Source organism: Arachis hypogaea, chromosome 1, assembly GCF_003086295.3.
Source record: "Arachis hypogaea cultivar Tifrunner chromosome 1, arahy.Tifrunner.gnm2.J5K5, whole genome shotgun sequence".
Classification (NCBI taxonomy): Eukaryota; Viridiplantae; Streptophyta; class Magnoliopsida; order Fabales; family Fabaceae; genus Arachis; species Arachis hypogaea.
The window spans coordinates 43,315,747-43,324,651 of NC_092036.1; the positions used below are offsets into that span (position 1 = coordinate 43,315,747).

General features: G+C 32.5%; 1 long non-coding RNA gene across 2 annotated transcripts; it reads left to right on the forward strand.

Moving 5' to 3' along the window:
• Positions 1-3,621: 3,621 nt before the first annotated feature.
• LOC112803126 (uncharacterized) lies at positions 3,622-7,394 on the forward strand. Of its 2 annotated transcripts, XR_011862906.1 has the most exons (3): positions 3,662-4,387; positions 5,116-5,235; positions 6,842-7,394. It is a non-coding gene; the product is annotated as an uncharacterized lncRNA (long non-coding RNA). The 2 variants fall into 2 exon arrangements; XR_003202649.3 differs by lacking the exon at positions 6,842-7,394 and having other exon boundaries at positions 3,622-4,387; positions 5,116-5,633.
• Positions 7,395-8,905: the final 1,511 nt, after the last annotated feature.

Here is an 8,905-nt window from a genome sequence, read left to right on the forward strand (position 1 = left end):
CCTCCCTGCACTTGAAATGGATTTTTTTGAGCTACAGAACTCCAAATAGCACGCTCTCAACGGCGTTGGAAAGTAGACATCTAGAGCTTTCCAACAATATATAATAGTCCATACTTTATTCGAGATTTGATGACATAAATTGGCGCTCAATGCCAATTCCATGCTGCATTCTGGAGTCAAACGCCAGAAACACGTCACGAACCAGAGTTGAACGCCAAAAACACGTTACAACTTGGCGTTCAACTCCAATAAAAGCCTCTGCACGTGTAACATTCAAGCTCAGCCCAAGTACACACCAAGTGGGCCCCGGAAGTGAATTTCTGCATCAATTACTTACTTCTGTAAACCCTAGTAGCTAGTTTAGTATAAATAGAACTTTTTACTAGTGTATTAGACATCTTTGGTCTCAGTTTTATTTTATTATCCATCTTAGGAGACTATTGATCACGTTTTTGGGGTTGGCCATTTGGCCATGCCTGAATTTTCATCACTTATGTATTTTCAACGGTGGAGTTTCTACACACCATAGATTAAGGGTGTGGAGCTCTGCTGCACCTCAAGTTTCAATGCAATTACTACTACTTTCTATTCAATTCCGCTTGTTCGTATTCTAAGATATTCGTTGCACTTCAACATGACGAATGTGATGATCCGTGACACTCATCATCATTCTCACCTATGAACGCGTGACTGACAACCACTTCCGTTCTACTTTAGGCCGGGCGCATATCTCTTGGATTCCTTAATCAGAATCGTCGTGGTATAAGCTAGAATTGATGGCGGCATTCATGGGAATTCGGAAAGTCTAACCTTGTCTGTGGTATTCCGAGTAGGATTTCGAGATTGAATGACTGTGACGAGTTTCAAACTCGCGATTGTTGGGCGTGATGACAAACACAAAAGAATCAAGGGATTCTATTCCAACATGATCGAGAACTGACAGATGATTAGCCGTGCTGTGACAGAGCATTTGGACCATTTTCACTGAGAGGATGGGATGTAGCCATTGACAACAGTGATGCCCTACATACAGCTTGCCATGGAAAGGAGTAAGAAGGATTGAAGGAAGGCAGTAGGAAAGCAGAGATTCAGAAAGGACACAACATCTCCTTGCATTTATCTGAAATTCCCACCATTGAATTACATGAGTAACTTTATCTTTTTTTTACGTTTATTATTTATTATTATTCGAAAATCCATAACCATTTATTGTCCGCCTAACTGAGATTTACAAGATGACCATAACTTGCTTCATACCAACAATCTCCGTGGGATCGAGCCTTACTTACGTAAGGTATTACTTGGACGACCCATTGCACTTGCTGGTTAGTTGTGCGGAGTTGTGACTAAGTGTGATTCACATTTGAGAGCGCTACCAAATCTTTGGAGCCATTGTTGATGATCACAATTTCGTGCACCAAGAAATATCTGTATATCTGTACCAACTTATATTTGTACCGTAGAGCGACCCATAAGACTAACTAAAATGTGAAAAGATGTGTCAGTACTTAAAAAATTAAACTAAGATTAGCATAGTATTAAATCGGTCAAACTACTAGTTCATTAATTTATTAGTTCAATTAATATATTACTAGTTGAATTATTTAAATTATAATTAATAAATATAAAATTTAAAATATAATTTAATTTGTATGTGTTATATACTTTAAAAAAAGGACAAATGTAATGAAAAACAACTTAATCTAGTGACAGCTAAGTTGTTGTACATGCAAGAGAATCCAATTATGAATCAATTCTCACCGGTTGATACTGATTTTTATTAGTTCTATTCAATTTTTTTTAAATGGTCAAAATACTGAACTGCATCAGGTTAAAGTCTGGCTCATCAATTTTTTTGATAGAATTGATCGGTCCAATTCTATTTTAACAACTATGAACTATAGTGACTAAAACAGATTTTTTTTAATTTTATTTGATAAAAAACCTATATTTTATAAATACATAAACTTATTATTTGCTTCTTTTTTTTTAAAACGACCCATGATTCATGATTGAAGGTTATGAATTATCATAACTCTTGAGCTTAGAATCCTAGTAATTAAACCGATCAAATTATTAATTTATTGATTTATTAATTTAATTGATGAGTTACTGGTTGAATCGATAAAATAAGTCTTACATAAATAAAAAATATAAAATAATTAAAAATCTAAAATTAAAATTTAAAATACATATCTTTACGAATATTTAAAAACAATGAAGTTTTAATAAATTATAATCAATAAATTATAATTTAGTTATTATTAAATAAGTATATAAAATTTTAATATTTTTTATAATAAATATTTTTTAATTTTATTTTTATATTAAAATAACTATTTTTATTTTAATAACTAATTAATTAGTTTATATTTATTATGTTTTTATATACTATATGTATTTATTAAAAAATAATATTAATAAATATCATATAATTATAAAAAATTATATTGTAATTAATAAAAATATTTGATATTTTTTATTTATATATGTTTAATAACATTTATATTAATAATTATGAATAATTGTCAACGAGTTATAGTTCAAATGATATCGTCTCTTCATACTTATCTAAAGGTTGTGGGTTTGAGTCTCACTCCTAACTTTAAAAAAAATAAAAAATATAATTAATTTAAATATAATGAGTATAAAATTATAATAATATCTAAAAAAATTATTACATATTTTTACTATATAATTAATAGTTAACAAATAAAATAATAAAGAATAATATAGCGTAATGGCAAAGGAAGCATGTAAGCACAAAGGAAACCTAAGTTCAAACCAAATGAATCTTAAGTCAACTTTACTAATTAACCAAGTAAAGGTGAGGTGAAAAAAGGAAGTCCGTTAAGAAAAAAAAGAATTGACTTTTTTTTTTAATTTTCTCTTTGGAAGGAATATAAATTTAAATTATTATGAGAAATATCCAAAACTAAATGAAAAAAATATTCAAAATCTTAAAAAAAATTATCTAAACCCAAATAAAAACAAACATTCAAAATCATTGTAAAACAAATATTCAAAACTTAATAAAAAAAATATTCAAAACGTAACAAAAAGAAACATTTAAAATCTAACAGAAAAGAGATATCCAAAATTATTTTAAAAAATTTAAAATCTAATAAAACGATCCTTCAAAAAATATTGAAAAAAAAATATCTAAAAATTAAAAAAACATGTAAAACTATTTAAAAAAATCATTCAAAACAAAAAACAAACCTATTCAAAACGTAAAAAAAGAAATATCTAAAATGCATAAAAAATACATCTAAACTTAAGGAAAAAAAATACATAAAACTAATTAAAAGAACCATTCAAAACTTAGAAGAAGAAAAAAAGAAGATGTGGCAACTGATGTGTGAGTGATGAGCGGCGTGGCATTGTGGCGCTATCTTGGCAAAGAAGAAAAATCGCAGTGTAAATACGTGAGATGGGAGGTGCATTTTTTAAAATTTATAAAGTTGACTCAATTTGGCTACATATAGAAATGGTTGGGAGATTTTCACATATGTCAGTAAGTTTTATTGGCAATTTTCTATGCCATGTACTATTAAATTGCAGGTGTGACTTTTGTCTTGTAGTGTAAATATAAATGACTAAAGAAACCTCAAACCCATTAGAAAAAAGTCAAGAAAATCCAGTAACAATAGCGGCTTCCACAACTTAGCACAGTGCAACCCATATGCTACTATAGCATAGCTAAAAATGTTCAGAGCTGCAGATGATGGGCTTTTTCTTCACAGGACCATCATCACGTTGTTTAGGCTATATGTATGATGAAATCATAGAGAAATGGTCATTCTCTTATGGGCTCAATTGTTTTTTTTTTGTGAGAGTACTATACCAGATAAGAAATGTCCTCGGTGGAGGACTAATGAAAGCCAAATTTACCTTTTGAATTGGGGGTTTGGGATCGAGGGGAAAAATCCAAGTCAACTGTACGGTCTTGATGAAAATCTAAGAACAGGCAATATTTTTTTATCACCAAGCCGGTTCGAAGGTTTGTTTTTTTTGTTTAATTGGATTTTTAAGGGAAAAAAAAGATACAGAAACACCCAATACCCCCATTCCCATTCCCTTAATCCTAATCCCCAAAAGGTAACCCTAACCTCACCTCACGGCGACACCATAGTCGCAAGCTAACCTCACATCACCGCGACACAGCCAGCCGTGTCGTGTTGTTCGTATCGACGAACACCGCGCGACTCCAACGACGTCACCTGCACCGCGGCTCCCTTGTCTTCATCGTGGCTAATCCTTGCTCCACGGCTCCTTGCGCCGGTTTGTCGTCACCGTAGTAGCGTCCTCTCCGTCGTGTGCATCCTCTACTCTGTCAGACTGGTTGTTTGTCTCTGTCTTCTGCCTCCTCTGCTCTGTTGGATAAGTTGGTGCTCTTCTTCTAATACAGTTGAAATATTTTAAATTTGAGCATGACTCTTGAGAAGGGATGGGAGTATGAGTATCCATCATTGATAATTTAACCAACCATTCTAGTATACCTGACCTAGTTCTGTTAGTTGTGATTTGGCTTCCTCATTACTAGCACTGCCTTCATAGTCTTGAAATAAAGATCCAAAGGTTTCTGGCCTTCTGCTATTATTCACAGTCTCAAATTGCTTGTGGTCTCTCTTAATTTCTTAAATTTTTTGAGTTTGTTGAGTATGAATCTGGTTGTTGATATTTTTAAATTTTTGAATTTATTGAATTTTTTAGTATGAGTCTGTTTAGGTTAATTTCTTGAATTTCTAAATTTGTTGAGTATAAATTTGGTTGCTGAATTTCTTGAAATTTTTTAATTTGTTGAATTCTATAATTTTTTGAATATGTTTAATTTTTTAGTATAAATCTGTTTAGGTTAATATCTCGAATAGCTAAATTTGTCAAGTGTGAATCTGTTTGTTGGATTTTTTGGATTTTTGAGTTTGTTGAATTTTTTAGTATGAATCTGTCTAACTTAATTTATTAAATTTCTTGAATTTGTTGAGCATGAATATGTGTGTTGAATTTCTTGAATTGGTTGAAGATTTGGTGGTCGGTAGCATCATGGCAAATGACAAGTAGTGACGCTAGAGTTGTTGAGTAATCGAGTTTGTGTGATGGGTACCATTTTAGGTAAGGAAACTCCAGTGGAGAATGACATCGAGTAGCAGCAAGGCGGAAGACCCGTGAAAATAGAACATGGCGATGGTGGAGATGTTTTCACAGGCAAAAACCGATTATGCAGACGAGGGGGTATGTATGCGATTTTTTCTAATTGGCCAAGAATGAATAGGGTTGATGGTGAGGTATTGAGGTGTAAGAATACAGTTGTGAGCAACATGTAAGGATTTATTATTAACTAGGTTGTTTAATGAGGCATTGCCGCTGTGTAGTTAGTGGGAAGGTAACATAGCTATAGGTGTTTTTATTTTTGTGACTCATAGATGGAGAAGGTGAGGGTGCTTGTTAGTGCAAATGTGCAATGACAATTTTTTTGGTATTAAAGAAAGGTTTAGGGACACTGAGGAATGGTTATGAGTTGGTTAATTATGTTGGAATGATGTCAAAGTAATATGTTGCGAGTGAACTTGTTAAGTTTGCAAGCAAGTTATTTCATCCAACTCATTTTATAATTTTCATTTCTCTTGAAACTGATCTTTTATTAAGAAGTTCAAAATCCAGAAGAACTGAATTTACGGTGGTTAGCGAATTGAGCAATCATTGTTGTGGGTGATATGCCTTTGGAAAAAAAAGATGCAGAAAATTAAGTAAACATGGAAAGACATATATAGAAGATGGAAACCAAAAGAGAGAAAAGAATGAGTGAATGTGTTGCTTCCCTCTGAGTTTGATCGACTCTTCTCCTCTCGCCACTAAGTTAATTGCAATAAATGCTTAGTCTTTTTAGTTGGGTTCTTGAGTTAGACTCGTGAGTTTCAATTAGTTAATTATTTTTGCCAAATAGATATTATTAAAGTTAGAATCACACTTTTTTATGACATAAAAATTAAAAAAATTATAAAATAGAACTACTCTAAAACTCTTGTAGTTAGGCAAAAAAATGAATCATGATTAATTAGTTAAGATATTAAACTTCATGTTAGATTAAGAGTTAATATTAACTATGATGATATAATTTAATTCAGTTTGTCTGGATTTTGAACTTTTTAATGAAAAATTAGTTTGAAAGAAATTGAAAATTATGAAATGAGTTTTGTTAATAACTCCTGTAATTCAGAGAAAAATGTTTTGTTATGATTAATTGGTAGTTTATTTCATTTAATAATTGTTAGACATGTCAGAGAGGGTAACTTACCCTTTATTGTTAATAATTTGTAATTTATTTTATTTAATATTTATTAGGCATGTTTGAGAGGTAACTTTGCCTTTATTTTTTAATAACATGAGCATAATGTGTAATTCTATGTCAGTAAATTATGAATTATGTGTTGTGTATCTATGAATCATAAATTTTTTTTGTTTATATCCTACATCAAAGTCATGTAAAAAGAATGACTATAAGATGTGAAATAATTGAGAACATTAATAAATAAACGAGTCTCTCGTTAACTTTGTGTCGTGTACAATTTAACAATTTAACTAAATTAATATTAATAGATGAGTAAAGTTGAGTCACATTTGCAATATGTGGAGTGTGTGGATAAAATAGAGTATTCTAAGAGTTACAACCATGAAATAGAAGGAGTTGTTTATCAAATAAGTATTTTTTTTCTTGACATACAAATATTTTACTCAACTTTATTTGATGGACCTTTCTACAAGAGATCCACCAAATACTTTGCCAAGTTTGTAATGTATGTTTGGTTTTGCCATCATGGCTTTGTTAACCTTTTTGCAGGAAGCGTTGTTTGACCTGGGCACTGCGCTGAAGATATGGTTGGAGATTTGAAGTGCAATAATGGGGGGCGTAGCTTGCATATATAGATATTGGTGGGCTTAGATCGGAAGACATTCTTCTAATGGAATTTAACACGCCTGAGGAGGCAAAAGGTTTCGATAATAACTATAGGCACATTAAAGGGTTTGCAACAAGACAAGGAAAGAAGGTAACAAATATTGTCAAGGAGATTATTAGGTACACTTTTGTCTGCAACAGAGAGGGGTTTAGAGAGAAGAAATGGTTGGAGAAGACTGATAGAAAGAGGGAGCATAAAGTGGTAACTTGCTGTGGTTGTGTGGCCAAGATGAGGATTAAGAGGAAAGATGGTAGCGGAAAGTGGTATCTCTCGCGATTTATTGATGAGCAAGAAGAGTAGATTTTTTTGGTAAAGAATTTCTCAAAGAATTCTCGTTGCAAGTATAGTTCTAAACTAACAAACAATCCTCACATCGAAATTTAATTTGTTTGTCACAAGTACAAATTCCAATAAAAATAAACTGAAATATTTAAACCTCGGTCGTCTCTAAAGGAATTGCTGGGGAGTGCTTTATTATTGGCTATGAAGGAATGTTTTGGGGTTTTTGTAATAAAGGACAAGAAATGTAAATAGCAAAAGAAATAAGCTAATAACTAAGAAAGCTCTTGACAAGGAATGAGAATTAGAAGTCGTATCCTCATTATCATCATCAATTGTGACAAGAATTGTCCATTGCTCCACTTAGTTAACCTCTAACTATGAAGAAAAGTCAAGTGGATATAATCAACTTGAGTCCACAAGTCCTAGTCAAATCCTAAGGAAAGACTAGCTTTAGTGGCATTCAAGTCAACTAGCAACTTCCAATTATCAATCAACAAAAGAGTTTGACAACTCAAGAATCTCTAATTACTCAACTCAAGTCAAGAGGAGAAAAATTTACTCTAAAATCCAACCAAGTATTTTATCATACACTTGGAAGGCATAAAAGGAAAGCATAATAAAATGACAAAAAATGTAAAATCTAACACTATCAAATGCAAGGAAATAACAATAACAAAGCAATTAAGCGATAAAGGGCCATAAAACATGAAATTACATTAATTGAAATTAAAGATCAACAAAGTACTTATAGACATGAAAGTAGCAAAATAGAAGAAATTCAATAATTAAAACCTAAATCTAAGAGAGATGAACCTAATTCTAACCTAATTCTAGAGAGAAGAGGGAGCTTCTCTCTCTAGAAAACTAACTAAAGGCTCATAATAACTACACTAAGTGCTCTCCCTTTTGACCCATCTTGAATTCTGCATGAAATAGTCTCTGGAATCAGTTGGATTTAGGCCTGGGAAGCTCAGAAATCGTCCCCAGTGTTTTCACTTTAATGAGGTCACGTGCGAGCAGCGATGCATATGCTTGGGTCACGCGTACGCGTCACTTGGCATTATCTTCTCACGCGTACGCATCGCCATGCGACTTCGTCTCCACGCGTGCGCGTCTATCACGTGTGTGCGTCGATGTATGCACTCCAAATCCTTGATTTTCCATGAATTCTCCACTTTGTATGCTTTTCTCTTCACTCCTTTGATCAATTCCTAGCCTTTTCAGCATGAATTCACTAACAAACACATCAAGGCATCTAGTGGAATCAAAGAAAAATTAAAATTAGCAATTAAGTGCCTAAAAAGCATGTTTTTACTCTCAAGCACAAATTAGGAGAAAGTCATGAAACCATGCCATTTCATTGAATAAATATGAAAAAAGTTGATAAAATTCTCTAAATTAAACACAAGATAAACCCTAAAAATGGGGTTTATCATAGCACAATCACGAGCTACTTCCGGGGAAGTTTGTTGATTTCTTGAGATCACACAGGAAAATTTCAGAGGTTGAGATTGCTCACATAACCAGCATGCGGGATATAGGAATTAGCATTTCGAAGATCTATGAATCGTTTGTAGCACAGTTTGGTGGCTTCAACATGGTCTCGTTTACGAAGTACGATATGTATAATGAGGAAAGGAGACAAAGAGCATTGCAGGATGGAG